We start from the raw sequence: 17,219 nt of genomic DNA, 5'->3' as shown, positions 1-17,219 counted from the left end.
TAGCACCACAAATGTGGTTATAATAATACTAATTTTGTAAAGAAAGCTCATTACCTTCAAAGCAACACAAGTCCTACAAAACAGCTCCAAGGCCACATAACTGTCCTTGTGAATCCAGTTGGTCTTGGAACCATACTGCACATATCTCAAGAATCTCAAAGACTTGAAAACTCAGTGACCATTCCCAAAGATAAACATAAATCCACTGACAATAGTTTCCCAGATGGCATAACTATTCCTACAATCACTACTCCTTAATTTGACTAAAAATAGTTTTACAGTTAATTATCTCTACTAAAAGACAATGGATGCTCCAGACTTGGGTTGACCTAATATTCTAGAAGAATGAACGATATAACATTTTAGGATAACAGCCATTTTAAAGTTTTGAACTATATAAAATTCAGCAACCATTTTGTACAGAGATCAGAGGAGAAGCAGCTAAACGCCAATGGGAAGATGAACAAAAATATCCAAGGACTGCTGTACTGAACAAGGCTACCAAGAGTCACAACCTACAGCGTTATAAAAAGGTGGAACAAAGGAGTCTTCACTCACACTCAACCTGTGGAACCAATCTTTGTATCTGTATTTTAGCGAACAGCTTTATTGTTTTTAAATAACCTTCAGTAATAGCTGCATTAAAAAATCTAGTCCAAAGTATAAACTGAGAGTCTGGTTACTATTAAAATTGAAAGAAAAACAGAAAGGGTGTTAATTACTAGCTTAGATGAACTCTTCACAGACCATTCAAGGATACACCCAGTCCATAATCATGACAGCAGGCAAACTAGAGAGGTTAGCTTTCATTCGATCAAGACAGATGAAAACAAAATACATATCATTACAATATAAACATACCTGTAGACTTCAGTGATCCATTTGATCTGAATCACAAGTTGAGAACTACAGCTTTAGATTCAAAAATTACACAAAAAGTATCAGAATGATCATGGTAAAGAAGGTGGCCATTTGGCCTAATGGGCTCATGTTGATTCTCTGAAGAAATGTTATCAGTAACATTCCCATCACTCCTTCACCATAGCCTTACAAGTATATTTTCCTCAAGTGACCAAACAACTTCCTTTCAAAATCACTCATGCTCTCAGTTTCTTCCTGCCTCATTAGGCAGCAGGTTCAAAGTCAGTACCCCTTCCGACATGAAAGTGTGCTTTTTGTCACAACCCCACTATCTCTTAGCTAATCCTTAACTCTGTTCCCTAATGCTGCAGCATAGTCTAATGGAAATAGCTGTTTATGGCAGCTTTATTTAAACCATACATTATCTCTCCCCTTAAATCTTCCCTCAGTCTACATTGTTCCATGGCAAAAAACACCAGCTTCTACCACCTAATCTTGAAATTAAATCTTGAATATTTCTGGATCCATATCAGTACATCACCTCTCCCAATCATGGATACATACATCTATTTTCATGTCCAGACTGCATGCTCAACTGGTCGCGTCCAACCAGAGCTTTAAAAAGTTTCAGCATAACACACCTACTTTTGATATCTATTATGATGAAACCCCATCTGCTTTGCTAACTACTCTCACAATGTGTTCAGTTTTTTTTTGAAAAAAAGTACATTCATGGGATGTTGCTGACAAGGCAAGAATTTATTGCCTGCTCCTAGTTTCCCTGAAGGTGGTGATGATGAGCTGCCTTCTTGAAGCACTGCAGTATTTGTGGTGTAGGAACACCAACAATGGTGTTAGAAAGATGTTCCAGTAATTTGATTCAGTGAGTGAAAAAAATGATCTATTTAATTCCAAGTCAGGATAGTGTGGTGCTTGTACAGGAACTTGCAGGTAATAGCGTTCCAATTTATCTGTTACCTATGTCCTGTGTGGTAGAGGATTTGCAAGGAGACAACTTGATGGATTACTACAGACCCATTTTAGAGATGGTGTCTGGGTGTCATCATTCAGTATCAATAGCGAAGGAAGTGAATGTTGAAGGAGGCGAGTGCAGTGTCAATTAAGCAAGCTGCTTTGTTTTGGATGCTGTCAAGTTCGAATACTGTTGAAGGTTCAGTCATCCAGTAAGTGGATAGTACAGGCTGTACTGCTATAACACGCAAGTTTGCTTTAACGAAACACAATGACACAACTGACGAATTGGGGACTCTGTTTTTACAAACTTTCAAAATGCACGTTGGCTGTAACTTGGTTAAATCACCAACACTTCAAGCGCTGTTTCTAAAGCACAATTTTTCTGTAACACAGGATTGCACAAGAAGGCAAACATTGCGTTATAGAAGAACTACCTGCATTGTATTACACTCTTGAATATACTTTGTAGATGATGCAACGGCAGTGAGGAGACATGATGAGTGTACTAGCTGCAGAATGCAGTGGTACAGTGGTAAGGTCACTGGACTGGAAATCCAGAACCCCAGGCAATTGTTCTGGAGATATGAACTGCATATTACGATGGGAAATGGTGAAATTTGAAATCAGTAAAAATCTAGAATAAACTGCTAGCCTAACCCTATTGGGCAACTGCTGTTGATTGTTGCAAAAACAAATCTTGTTTACTCTTTCCCTTGAGGGAAGAATTCTGCCATCTTTACCATCTGACCCACAAATAAATGCAGATTGTTGGCAATGCAGTTGACGCTTAACTGCCCTCTAACCAGTATCCATGAACAAAAGAAGCAATGCCTGGCCTCTATCTAGATCCTTTAACCACAATATTTATAGAGCTAGCCCAGTTCAGTTTCTGGACAAATGGTAACCCCTAGTATGGGGATTCAGCAATCGTAATACCACTGAACATTAGGGGGTGATAGTTAAATTCTCTTCTGTGGGGAAACAGCCAAAACATGACAGTTGTGTAACAATGTTACTTGTCTTTTATCTGCCCAAGCCTTAGGCAGTCTTGCTAATTATGGTCTGTTTCAGTTGCAAATTATGCTTCATGTTGTGCAATTAACAACAAACATCCAACCCCGCATCTTCCTTGCATAATAAAGTGAAGTCATGGTTGTATCAGCTGGATCTAGGACACTAACTGAAGAACATCTGCAATTATGATGCCCTGGGCCTAAGATGATTGACGTCCAACAACTGAAACCATCACCCATGTGTTGAACATGATCCTAACAAGTGAGGAGTCCCACCCCCTCCTAATATTCTTATCCACTCTAGGTGTACTAGGACTTATTGATGTCATACTTGATCAAATGTTGCCTTGATATGGGGGTCAGTCACTTTCACCTCACCAATGGACTTCAGCATTTTTGGACTAAGGCTGTAATGAGGTCAGGAACCGTGTGCTCTGTCAGAACCCAACTAATGTCAGCCAACAGGGTTATTCCACTGCTATTAACTTGCATTTGTAATGACAATGACCTCTTTACCAGTTTGCTGGTGATGAGTCATCAACCAACAGGGCAGTTACTGGCCAGGTCGGATTGGTCTTGCTTTATGTTCACAGGCATACCTGGACAATTTTCAATGTCAGGATGGGTAAAAGATATAGTGGTGAACAGGCCCAAAAATGACTGAAATCTACATCGAGTCCTGAAAGAATTTGTCAGGGTTAAAGTTTAATCTCTTAATTTGAATTATCATTTGAGTATTTATGCATGCTTAATTTGCATTGGTTCAGATCTTTGCTTATGTTACTAAAAAAAGACAAATCTAGTTGCAATTTTCCTCAAAGGGAGGCTGGGAGATAGAGAATTTGGTTCATTTGATTATTTTAGCTAACAGCCCATGAGGATTATTACACAACAGTAGAAGTGCTCTAGAACAGTATAAAACACCACGAGCAAAATCAACAATTTACTTTACCTTTTAAAACTGATAAAATATTACAACTTTACCTTTAAAAGTATTGAATTCCATAGGGGCATCTCGCAACAAGTTAAAATGCAGTCTCCTTACTATTGGAAAGATGTTACGAAACTTGAAAGGGTTCAGAAAAGATTTGCAAGGAGGTTACCAAGATTAGAGGGTTTGAGCTACAGGAAGAGGCTGAATAGGCTTGGGCTATTTTCCTTGGAGTGACCTTAGAGGTTTATAAACTCATGAGGGGTTGGATAAAAGTGATTAACTAGAGTCTTTTTCCTCGGGTAGGGGAGTCCAAAACTATATGGCATACATTTAAAGGTGAGAAGTGAAAGATTTAAAAACTAGGAGGGGCAACTTTTCCACACAGAGGATGGTGTGTGTATGGAACAAGCTGTCAGAGGTAATGGAGGCAGGTACAATTACATAATTTGAAAGGTATCTGGATGGGTAGATGAACAGGAAGTGTTTAGAGGCACATGGGCCAAAGGCTGGCAAATGGGGCTAGATCAGTTTAGGATATCTGGTCAGCACGGACAAGGTGGATAGAAGTATCCATCTCCATGCTGTTTGACTCTATAAATCAATGCTCATTTTTAAAAATTTGAATAATGGAACCCCTATCTTTCAATCCATAAGTTTTTCAAAAAGCGCCTCACTACACACGAATCAAAACAAAAATAATGTTCAATTATATAATCTTCACTCTTTCCCATGCCATCTTCCCCCAATTAATATACCCATTACAGAAACAATATTGTGTACAAGATATACAATCTTAGATTAATGTACTTCTTGGAAAAATACAAAGAGTCGTGTGCTGTCTACATGACAGTCCCTGGTACTGTACTGTGTTGCTTTTGTTCTTTTAAACACAGCTGATTGCAACAGGTTTCAGAATTTGTTGACAGAAAGTAGGCCAAGCAAAAAGACAGCATTTGCCTTTAAATAAATGCTCCAGCTCTTCCACTGATGTTCTCTCACTGGCCTCCTACAGATCTTAAATACTGTCAAAAATCAAAATGGTTTATCACAAAATCTCAGCAAGAGGGGGCAGGAAGGGAAAAGCATGGAGGAAATGGTGAGGTTCAGCAATTGAGACAAGAACAGCTAACTAATAGGGAAGGAGAAATAAAACTCTGGGGCAGGAGTGCACGGTTAGGATCTCAGTTAACTCACAGCATCACTGAACACACTGAACACTTCCCTTTTCATGAAGAAAATGTAAAAAGGTCTGGATCAAAAGATTTCTAGTAATAAGGACAAATAAAAAAGATGGAGGAGAAAAATCAAACTTTTTCTGCATAAGCGTTTTTTAAAATCAAGACTGTTTGCATTCCTTGCATGTTCAGTTCACAGACACTTCTTAATTCATTCATTGTGGGCATCGCTGGCTGGGCCAGCATGAATTGCCCTTCCTGAACTGAGGAGAAAGTGAGGTCTGCAGATGCTGGAGATCAGAGCTGAAAATGTGTTGCTGGTAAAGCACAGGTCAGGCAGCATCCAAGGAACAGGAGAATCGACATTTCGGGCATAAGCCCTTCATCAGGGCTTCCTGATGAAGGGCTTATGCCCGAAACGTCGATTCTCCTGTTCCTTGGATGCTGCCTGACCTTCCTGAACTGACTTTGAGAAGGTGATTGTGAGCTGCAGGATTGAGCACCTTTTTATAAATTTGATCACATATTTGAGACACCACTCATTTTTAGGATGTATCAAATAATTAAGACATACACAATTTGTGCCCACTGAAGTGGGCATCAGATAATTAGTGAGAGAAAGTAAGGGCTGCAGATGCTGGAGATCAGAGCTGAAAATGTGTTGCTGGAAAAGCGCAGCAGGTCAGGCAGCATCCAAGGAACAGGAGAATCGACGTTCGGGCATAAGTCCTGAAGAAGGGCTTATGCCCGAAACGTCGATTCTCCTGTTCCTGGGATGCTGCCTGACCTGCTGCGCTTTTCCAGCAACACATTTTCAGATCAGATAATTAGTGACCTAAACTCCCTCCATTACCAAACATCTCCCAATGCATGTAATTTTTTTCAAAACTTCTGAAAGTCTCATTTCTGGAAAGGATTATTGAAACTTTCCTGAACCATTAGGCAAGAGAGCAAAACACACTAATGACATTCTCTTTCTCTTCTCCATTGCCAGCAACCATTCCCCAGCCTCACCCAAAGTCATAAAAGGTTAGTGTCATTACTCTAACGAGTACATGCGCAACATTTTCTTCAACTCTTCCAAGTTCAAAAATACACCAATATACTGTATTCTCCTTCCCATCATCTCCACTGTACTAAAATTAAGATTCTTCATACAGTTACTGTTGGTGTTACTATGCACTGCAAATCAACTGTTAAACTAAGCTAACTATCAACATTAGATATTCACTTACTTTTCTTTTAATAAAAGAGATGCAAAGTCAATTTGTATTTTTTTCTTATCCTATTAATTTTAATTCTGTAAGGGACCAAAGAGGCATGAAGCCAGATTCATATCCCCAATTCCTCCTTTAGAAATTACTACTTTCTTCAAACTCACTCAGGTCATATAACAGAAACAGAGAGGGAAGAGAGTTTGCAACAGATTTTTGAAGTATGATTGTAATCATTGCAAACGCAGTATAAAATGTTGGAAAACATGAAGCTGTTTATTTTGGAAGAGAGAACAAAAGAACAGAGTATCCTTTAAATCGAGAAAAACAGCAGTAAACTGCAAAGGGACTTGGGAGTACTGGAAACACAAAGCCAGCACACTGGTATAGTAGATAGTCAGAAAGGCAAATGGGATACCAACCTTTATTACAAGGGTTTGGAGTACAAGAGTAGAGACAGTCTAAGTGGCAACTGTACGAAGTGCTGGTGAGATCACATCTGGAATACTTGGAGGAAAGATATAATTTCATTGGAGACAGTTCAGAGAAGGTTCAGTAGGACGATTCAAGGTATGAAGAAATTGTCTCATGAAGAGAGATTGACTAGGATGGGCCTGTGCTCAGAGTTTAGAAGAATGAGAGGTAATCTTACCAAAACAGACAGGATTCTTCAAGGGCTTGACAGGATAAATGCTGAAAGGATGTTTCCCTTATGGGAGAGCCTAAGATCAGAAACCATTGTCTTAGAATAAAAGGGACATCAATGGAAGACTCAGATGAGAAGGAATTTCTTCTCTAGGAGGGTTGAGTGTTTAGAATTTCTTGAGAGAGATAGTTGTTTGTTCAAGGCTGAGATAGACTGATTCTTAACAAGTAGGAAAAATCAAGAGTTATTGTGGAAAAGCGGGAAACTGGATGTTAGGAATGTTGGACCAGCCACGATTCTATTGAATGGCAAAGCAGGCTTGAGGGGCTGAAAGGCCCACTGCCCATTCCATTTCTTATTGTCTTATTGCTTCATACAATTAATTTTTATTAAACACCTTTAAATGTAATCAAATGCCCAATACACCTCATAGGACGGTTAGTAATCTGAATGATACCAAGCCAAATAAAGTTATAATAGGTTAGATGATAACATTTTTGTTCAAAGATTAAGTTAGAGAAAAGAAAGATAGGAAAATGGAGAGGTCAGAGAAAGAAATTCCATAGCTTAGAGAATACACAATTGAAGGCATAGCCTTCAAGGATGGAGCACTCAAAAGTCAGGATGCTCAAGAGGCTAGAACTAAATGAGTTCCAAGTATCTGAGAGTCTGGAGGTGGTTATACAAATCAGAGGGGGAAAAAGGGTCATGTAAGCATATGGCGATAAAAGTTAAGAATGGTAAAATCAAAACATTGTTGTCCAGGGTTTAAAGCAATTCACCGAGCACAAGAAAGTTACTTGAATGGAATGGTGTGAGACAAGACATGGCTTGGAGAGGGTGGACGCTAGGAAATTGTTTCCGTTAGGCGAGGAGACTAGGACCCATGGACACCCATGGAAACGTTAGAGGGGGTAAATTCAGAACAGAAATGCGGAGACATTTCTTCAGCCAGAGTGTGGTGGGCCTGTGGAATTCATTGCCACAGAGAGCAGTGGAGGCTGGGACGCTAAATGTCTTCAAGGCAGAAATTGATAAATTCTTGATGTCACAAGGAATTAATGGCTACGGGGAGAATGCAGGTAAGTGGAGTTGAAATGCCTATCAGCCATGATTGAATGGCGGAGTGGTGTCAATGGGCCGAATGGCCTTACTTCCGCTCTTATGTCTTATGGTCTTAAGACACGGGCAACAGGGTTTTGGATGGTTTCAAGTTTCCAAGGAGGAGAGTGTGGAGACCACAAAGTGACATATTTGAAAATTTAAACATGGAGTTGCATGCAATGGCCCTAATGATGGTGGCTACAAACATGTCACTTCAGTCTCTGATGGTTAGGCGGGGCAGGGCAGGATGGGCAGAGACAGACAGACAGTAAATTAGCAGCTATTATTTGAGAAAGCAAATGCTGAAAATCACGGAAGGTTAGACAGCATCCATGGCGAGAGAGCAAGCTAACGTTGAGTCTAAATGACGGTTCATCAGACCAGTGCTGAGGAAGAGTCATCTAGACTCAAAACGTTAGCTTGCGCTCTCTCTCTCTTCATATGATGCTGTCTGAACCACTGTGATCTCCAGCATCTGTTATTTTCAGTACAGACTCCAGCATCTGTAGTAATTTGCTCCTATCATTGAGAATCTAGTGGTTGCTATGTGATGAAGAAATTATTCCTCCGAGTAAGGCAAAAGTTGGAATATCCATCAACTAACAGCAAACAATTCTGATGAAAATGTCATCTTGTTTTTCTTCTTCCACAGAAGCTACCCAGCCTGTTCAATATTTCCAATATTTTATTTTTGTTACAGATTTCCAATATACAGTAATTTTGTAATCTCAATTAGCATTAGTTCACAATTTGTAAAATGCTTGTTTAAACTGTGTATTTATAATTATGCTACAAATAGCAGATTCATTCACAAATTTTTCAAATTTTAGAGGTACATGTGGATTACAGTATGTGCTGTAGTTTCCCCACAAGATGAGGCAATTGCCTAGTGGCATAATCAATGGATAATAGTGATATTATTTGCTCATCCTGAGAATGAATTTTTAAAAAATACACAATACGATATAAATATTTGAAACCATGAAGGAATTTTCACTTCTTCCAACAAAACGTGCATCAAAAAGTGTTCCATCCAAAATGTCAATATACATGCACAAACATTTCCAAAGCATTATCCATCCTAGACAAAGCAGTCCACTCGTTCGGTAGCACATCCACAAACATTCATTCCCTCCACTACCACTCTGTAGTAGTGTGTACCATCTACAGATGCACTGCAGAAATTCCCAAAGATTCCTCAGGCAGCATCTTCCAGACCTACGACCATCACCATCTAGAAGGACAAGAGTTGCAGATGCATGAGAAAACCATTGTTTGCAAGTACTCCTTAAGTTACTCAGCACCCTGACTTTGAAATATAAATCACCATTCCTGCCTGTCACCAGATGAAAATCATGGAACTCCCTGCCTGAAAGCATTGTAGGTCCAAACAAACTATATTGGTACAACGCAGCAATCACCACTTTCTCAAAAGGCAACTAAAACAGGTTGTAAATGCTGGCCCAGCAAATGCTGTGTTTTTTTAAAATTGCTTTGCACTGCACCATGGATTTGTTGTTTGTCCTGCCGGTTTTCTCCTTTCCTCCAATTTGCTAACATTTGCTGGATATCATTTCTTCAGGTACTAGCAGCCCTTCATTTCTACCCAAAGTTGCTTTTTTCAATGTGCAAGCATATCATGCATTTCCACAGTAGCCTGAAGAACAGTACTTGGGATCAGAATCAGTAAGCTGTCAAGTTCATGAAAAAATGTACTCAGCAAAATTCAGCAGCATGGGAAGACAGAAGGCTGAGATGGAGTACTCCACTGAAAATATTACTTTTGTTTTAGATTGTTATGTAATGGATAGCACTAAAAACAAGATCTATATTGTTAACAAGCACAAACACATTCCAATGTATGAAATGCAGCACATTATGTTGAACATAATACAAGTTGATACAATACATAAATAACCACAACAAATAAACTTTGGCCATTCACTTTATATATTTTCATCTTGCAACAAATTTCAAAACCATCTCAACACAAAATAGCACTTCACAACTGTGAATTTATTAATTTTACTTGCTGAGGTGTCAGTGGGTGAGCATTTTGTGGCCAGTGACCATAATTCTATTAGATTTAAAATAATGATGGAAAAAGATAGACAGATCTAAAAGTTGAAGTTCTAAATTGGAGAAAGGCCAATTTTGATGGTATTAGGTAAGAACTTTCGAAAGCTGATTCGGGGCAGATGTTCGCAGGTAAAGGGATGGCTAGAAAATGGGAAGACTTCAGAAACGAGAATCCAAAGAAAGTATATTCCTGTTAGGGTGAAAGGGAAGGCTGGTAGTAATAAGGAAAGCTGGATGACTAAAGAGATTAAGGGTTTGGTTAAGAAAAAGAAGGAAGCACATGTCAGGTATAGACAGGATAGATCGAGTGAATCCTTAGAAGAGTATAAAGGAGGTAGGAGTATACTTCAGAGGGAAATCAGGAGGGCAAAAAGGGGACATGAGATAGCTTTGGCAAATCGAATTAAGGAGAATCCAAAGGGTTTTAAGGAAAAAAGGGTAACTGGGGAGAGAATAGAGCCCCTCAAAGATCAACAAGGTGGCCTTTGTGTGGAGCCACAGAAAATGGGGGAAGATATTAAATGAATAGTTTGCATCAGTATTTACTGTGGAAAAGGATATGGAAGATATAGACTGCAGGAAATAGATGGTGACACCTTGCAGAATATCCATATTACAGAGGAGGAAGTGCTAGATGTCTTTGAAATGGGTAAAGGTGGATAAATCCCCAGGACCTGATCAGATGTATCCAAGAACTCTGTGGGAAGCTAGAGAAATGATTACTGGGCCTCTTGCTGAGATATTTGTATCATCGATAGTCACAGGTGAGGTGCCGGAAGACTGGAGGTTGGCTAACGTGGTGCCACTGTTTAAAAAGGGTGGCAAGGACAAGCCAGGGAACTATAGACCAGCGAGCCTGATGTTGTTGGTGGGCAAGTTGTTGGAGGGAATCCTGAGGGACAGGATGTACATGTATTTGGAAAGGCAAAGACTGATTAGGGACAGTCAACATGGCTTTGAGAGTGGAAAATCATGTCTCTTAAACTTGATTGAGTTTTTTGAAGTAACAAAAAGGATTGATGAAGGCAGAGCAGGAGATGTGATCTATATGGACTTCAGTAAAGCATTCAACAAGGTTCCCCAAGGGAGACGGATTAGCAAGGTTAGATCTCATGGAATACAGGGAGAACTAGCTATTTGGATACAGAACTGACTCAAAAGGTAGAAGACAGAGGGTGGTGGTGGAGGGTTGTTTTTCAAACTGGAGGCCTGTGACCAGTGGAGTGCCACAAGAATCGGTGCTGGGTCCTCTACTTTTCATCATTTACATAAATGATTTGGATACGAGCATAAGAGGTACAATTAGTAAGTTTGCAGATGACACCAAAATTGGAGGTGCAGTGGACAGTGAAGAGGGTTACCACCGATTATAACAGGATCTTGACCAGATGGGCCAATGGGCTGAGAAGTGGTAGATGAAGTTTAATTCAGATAAATACGATGTGCTGCATTTTGGGAAAGCAAATCAGATCAGGACTTATACACTTAATGGTAAGGTCCTAAGGAGTGTTGCTGAACAAAGAGACCTTGGAGTGCAGGTTCATAGTTCCTTGAAAGTGGAGTCGCAGGTAGATAGGATCGTGAAGGAGGCATTTGTATGCTTTCCTTTATTGGTCAGAGTATATTGAGTACAGGAGTTGGGAGGTCATGTTGTGGCTGTACAGGGACATTGGTTAGGCCACTGGAATATTGCGTGCAATTCTGGTCTCCTGCCTATCGGAAAGATGTTGTGAAACTTGCAAGGGTTCAGAAAAGATTTACAAGGATGTTGCCAGGGTTGGAGGATTTGAGCTATCGGAAGATGCTGAACAAGCTGGGCTGTTTTCCCTGGAGCGTCAGAGGCTGAGGGGTGACCTTACAGAGGTTTACAAAATTATGAGAGGCATGGATAGGATAAATAGGCCAAGTCTTTTCCCTGGGGTCAGGGAGCCCAGAACTAGAGGGCATAGGTTTAGGGTGAGAGTGGAAAGATATAAGAGAGACCTCCGGGGCACCTTTATCACACAGAGGGTGGTAAGTGTATGGAATGAGCTGCCAGAGAAAGTGGTGGAAGCTGGTACAATTGCAACATTTAAGACTCATTTGGATGGGTGTATGAATAGGAAGGGTTTGGAGGGATATGGGCCGGGTACTGGCAGGTGGGATTAGATTGGGTTGGGATATCTGGTCGGCATGGACATGTTGGACCGATGGGTCTGTTTCCATGCAGTACATCTCTATGACTCTATCACTTCAAATGAAAATACCAACTGCAAAACTAGAACTGAATTTCATCACAAATTGAAAGTTAAACCCAACTTTAAATTAAGTCTCCTCCAATGTACAACATAACACTCATCCTCTGAATGAGGTCCCTCATACAGCAGTATTATAGACATGGAAATTATGAATACATTAAAACAAAATAATAATTTGTTGCTTTATTCACAAGGGAAATAAAAATGAAATGAAGCAACATCCTGCAGAGATTTTAGGAGACAAATGTTCCAAAGGGTAAGAAAAGAATAAAGAAGCAAGACTTCTTCACTTCCTCCCATTCTGGGAACAGCACACATCAATTTGGGAAAGAGAAATTAAAATATTAACTCAGTGCATGGGTGGGCATGCACTATCACTTCCTCCCCTTCAGTTCAAAACATCCTGTAAAAGAAAGTACCTTCATAGATAGCAACAGGAACCGTTATTAAAAAGAAGCAATGTAGTGTAGTAAGTAGAGGAAATAAGAATTTAGGAGAATGACCTAAAATGAAGACCAGTTCTTTTACACATTTTAATACAGTATACCTGTTTATACTTAATTTCTTTTTAGGAGTCTCGTTGGAATACAAATCTTACATTTTAAAAAAAAGTGGAACTCATGCTGATAGAGTGGAAACGTGAAATTAACGTTAGCACTATTTTCTGAGATCTTAAATCAGAAACATGTCCATTGTGTTTTGTATTTAATAATATTATCTCTAGAGAAATATAAAATATCAGATTGCAAACCTGACAAAGAGGGTTACACACTAATAGAAAGCTGATTTAACACAAACTGCAATCAAAGCTCAAGTATTTAACTGTACCAATCGCGTTATAATAATCTATTATTGCTTATACATATAGCTTTATTAATATAGTTTCTAATGCAAAGAACAATATACTCACACCAGTGTGACATTTTTGACAGGTGGCAACATTCACACAACAACTAATTATAATTGGAAAAAGTCCCATATTCAGTATGCAAATTAAACAAGTTAATCTATTCTCATTGTGAGCAATTTCTTAGACTGGTACTTCAAGTGAAAGACAGTAAATACAGCTTTATATTTAAAAAAACTCTGATAATTCAACATATAAACTATTATCGATATTAATACCAATCACTTTTTAAAACAAACTTAACACTGGGACTGGGAGAAACTACCACCCCCAAACAGCAACCAAGAACTTTCCATTCCCATTATACAATGTAGCAAATAACTTTCACCCACTAACACGGTATGTGCAATTGAATTCAAATGAATTCAACTGCACATTTGACAATGTATATTTACTAATCCAGTTTGAGTTATGATAAGCAGTGAATTCCCACCAACATTATTCCCTTACTCACCAAACAGTAACCAACAAAAACAGATTAAATAATACAAGAAAATCAGTAAATGTAGTCATTGCTCAAGACAAAATAAACAAATCTGGTAATGTCAATTTCTTGATGACTAAGATTTCTTAAATAAAAAACTTTGGCTAGTTACTAACTAAAAATAGTTTTCAAACGTTGTTTTGATTTCATTGTCAAATTAATTCCTTAGTCAACATCCATCAACACCTTATATTTCATAGAGTCAGAGATACACAGCACGGAAACAGATCCTTCAGTCCAACACATCCATGCCAACCAGATATTTAAATTAATCTAGCCTCATTTGGCCTATATCCCTCAAACCCTTTCCTATCCATACACCCATCTAGATAACTTAAATGTTGTAATCATACCAGCCGCCCCACTTCCTCTGGTAGCTCATTCCATAAACACACCATCCTCTGCATGAAAAGGTTGTCCCTCAGGTGCTTTTATATCTTTTCCCTCTCACCTTAAATCTATGCCCTCTAGTTTTAGACTCCCTTGTCCCCAGAGAAAAGACCTGTCTACTTACTCTTTCTATGCCCCTCATAATTTTATAAATCTCTATAAGGTCACCTCTCAGCCCCCGACACTCCAGGGAAAATAGGCCCAACCTATCCAGCCTCTCCCTGTAGCTCAAAGCCTCCAATCATGACAACATCCTTGTAAGTATTTTCTGAACCCTTTCAAGTTTCATAATATCCATACTATAGGAGGGAGGCCAGAACTGCACACAAAACTCCAAAGTGGCCAAACCAATGCCCTGTACAGCCATAACGTGACCCCCCAACTCCTATACTTAATGCACTGACCAATAAAGGAAAGCATATCAAACACCTTCATTATCTTACCTACCTGTGACCCCACCTTTAAAGAACTATGAACGTGCAACGCCAAGGTCGTTGTTCAGCAACACTCCCCAGGATCTTACCATTAAGTGTATAAGCCCTGCCTTGATTTGCCTTTCCAAATTGCAGCACCTCATATTATCTAATTTAAACTCCATCTGCCACTCCTCAGCCCAATGGCCCATCTGATCAAGATCCCGTTTTACTCTGAGGTAACCTTCCACTCCGTCCACTGCATCTCAAATTTTAGTGTCATCTGAAAACACAGTAACCATATCTCCTATGTTCACATCCATTGTATAAGTGACAAAAAGCAGCTGACCCAGCACCGATCCTTGTGACACACCACAGGCCTACAGTCTGAAAAGCAACTGTCCACCACCACTGTCTTATACCTTCAAGCCAGTTCTGTATTCAGATAGCTAGTTCTCCCTAAATCCCATGTGATCTAACCTTGCTATCATGAGGAATCTTGTTGAATGCCTGACTAAAGTTCATATAGTCTGCCCTCATCAATCCTCTTCTTTGTTACTTCTTCAAAAAATATTTCTAAAGCTTTTAACATAAAACTCCCAAGATGCTTCACAGGAAGATCATAAACAAAACAAACATCAAGCCTCATAAGATATTGGATCGGATGACTGGATAGTAGTTTTGAGGAACATCTTAAAGAAAGAATACCAGTTACAGGGGCATAACAGGTAAATCTAGAACTTAGGCCTGATGTCTTTCAAGGCACGATCACTCACCAAAGCAATTTGCAACATCAAGTCAAGGGGAAAATGAACATTTACAGAGCATGAGGGGAGAGTGTTGATTGCTTGGCAAATGCATTGCCATGAAGAATATACTAATAATGATTGATATTTAAATGCTAGAATACGCACACCACACTATTTCAACTCATTTGTTAGTTTACTTCTCAGGATAATGCCACAATCAGAGTCAAGCTGCCTAGTTTAAAATTTAAACAAAGCTGACCAGTTAACTGGTATTTTCACCATGACAACACCTCTACCAATGAATCCACTTGCCAATCAGCACTTGCTTCTCGTGCAATAATGCATGTTGGTTTCTCCTTGAGCTGGAATTCTCATAAGTTGCCCTAATGATTGCAAGAGTGTTGATATCACTTAATGAGAGGCTCATTCAGAGAACCAGCACAAACAAGATGAGCTGAAAGGCTGCTTCTGCATTTCTCTCATTTTATAAACCAACGTTTATGTATTCAATTTATGTTAGTGAAAGCTTACTATATATTTTAGCTTCATTCATATCCTACACTGCAACAGTGTTGACACTTGCAAAGTTACTTAATTGGTTGTGAAGCACTTTGGGATGTTGAGGTTAAAAAAGGGCTCTATATAAATGAAAGTCCTTCTGTACAGTAGAAAGGTGCCTGCTGCACGCAAGTACGTAAACTGCTTCAAATTGAGACAGAGGAAGAGAATTAATTAGGAGGTATGTAGCATTAGTGTGGAAACAGCAATGAGTGGTCTCAGCTGGTTTTAAATTAACAGCAAGTGAACGCCGCCTCCCTCAACCTCTTCCAAATAAAAAGACGAGAATCCGTTTCTGCGCTGTTCATGAACTGCAACTCATGATTGCACCACTTTTGCAACAAATGGTTCTGCTGCTCCAGTTGACAGGTTTCCTCCCATCAGCAGAGGCCTAATGCTTTCCTCCTGCGGCTAGCAACTGAGCGGGTGGAGGGTGAAGGAGCTCATCCCTTCATCAAACGGATTTTCCAGGGACCAGTATTAAACGCACCTCCGAGCCCGAGCCCGAGCCCGAGCCCGAGCCCGTCAAAGTAAACGCGAATTCTAATCCTTGCCAATAACATCACCGCTTACCTGGGGCTGTCTTCTCTTCCCTCCCTGCCCCCTTCACGCCGGCGACAAACATAGACCAGTACCAGCGGCGGATGCAGTAACCATCCCGCTCAACGCCCACCTATTCCACTCAATACGCACGCGCCTCACTGGCCCGCGGTAAAGGATCATGGGAGTTGTAGTCACGCTCTTTATACTTCGATCGGGCCCAGCCTCTATTAAACTACAACTCCCAGACGTCGCCGCGTCCTTCCCTCAAAGTAGCTTGAGACGCTGTGGGGCAAATGATAGGATACAGCAACATTATCCATCATTCCAAGTCAGTAAATTAGATTTTTCAATCGCTGATCCAATTTCAGACAATAATAACCACTATACTGTATTGCAGACAAAACGAATTATCTCATTAAGAAAGTTTTCAGGTAGCATCATTCTCCAATCAATAGCAAGCTCTATTAAATATATACGTCCATGTTTCTTCCATTAATTCTTTTTGATAACATTTAATGCATACAAATTTAACAGGAATGATTAATGGGCAATATCTGTAATTGTGTTAAATTGTCAAAAATTATATTGAAAGAGAACTATGATTCCTAGTAAGATGAATATGCACTACGCCTTGCTGATATAGGGCACCATAAAGCTAGTAATATCAGTGCTGCCATAAACACACCACATAACATGGTACAGGAAGACATGATCAAATTGTAAGACATTTTCGTTAGATTATACTTTGATATTTGTATCTTTTGATTAAATGATGGGTTTGGAGAGTGGCACATAAATTTAAACCAGTGCAGAATAACTTTGAAACTTCTTCATGGAGAAACTTGAATTTGGTTTCTAGATAAACAAAACTCCAGAATAATGTAATAATAGCTGGAGGCAGAATGTTGTTTGGCTGTTTTGGAAGGTGGATCAAGAT

The 17,219-nt window shown here is 39.5% G+C and overlaps 1 protein-coding gene across 14 annotated transcripts in view; it reads right to left on the bottom strand.

The window, feature by feature from the left end:
- LOC122550870 (inositol polyphosphate-4-phosphatase type I A) overlaps positions 1-16,365 on the bottom strand; it is a 208,463-nt gene extending 192,098 nt beyond the window's left edge. For 4 of the 14 annotated variants that reach the window (XM_043692253.2, XM_043692254.2, XM_043692249.2 and 1 more), the window contains exon 1: positions 16,313-16,363. The gene's annotated coding sequence lies outside the window, so the exon portion shown is untranslated. Of the gene's footprint in view, positions 1-16,312 lie in introns of all 14 variants that reach the window. The other 10 variants (XM_043692245.2, XM_043692248.2, XM_087988344.1 and 7 more) reach the window with 7 other exon arrangements.
- Between the last annotated feature and the right edge of the window lie 854 nt (positions 16,366-17,219).

The sequence above is a fragment of the Chiloscyllium plagiosum genome, unplaced genomic scaffold, assembly GCF_037043375.1.
Source record: "Chiloscyllium plagiosum isolate Xiang-an unplaced genomic scaffold, Cpla_swu_hap1 HiC_scaffold_6, whole genome shotgun sequence".
Lineage (NCBI taxonomy): Eukaryota > Metazoa > Chordata > Chondrichthyes > Orectolobiformes > Hemiscylliidae > Chiloscyllium > Chiloscyllium plagiosum.
This window is presented reverse-complemented; position numbering and strand designations above follow the sequence as displayed.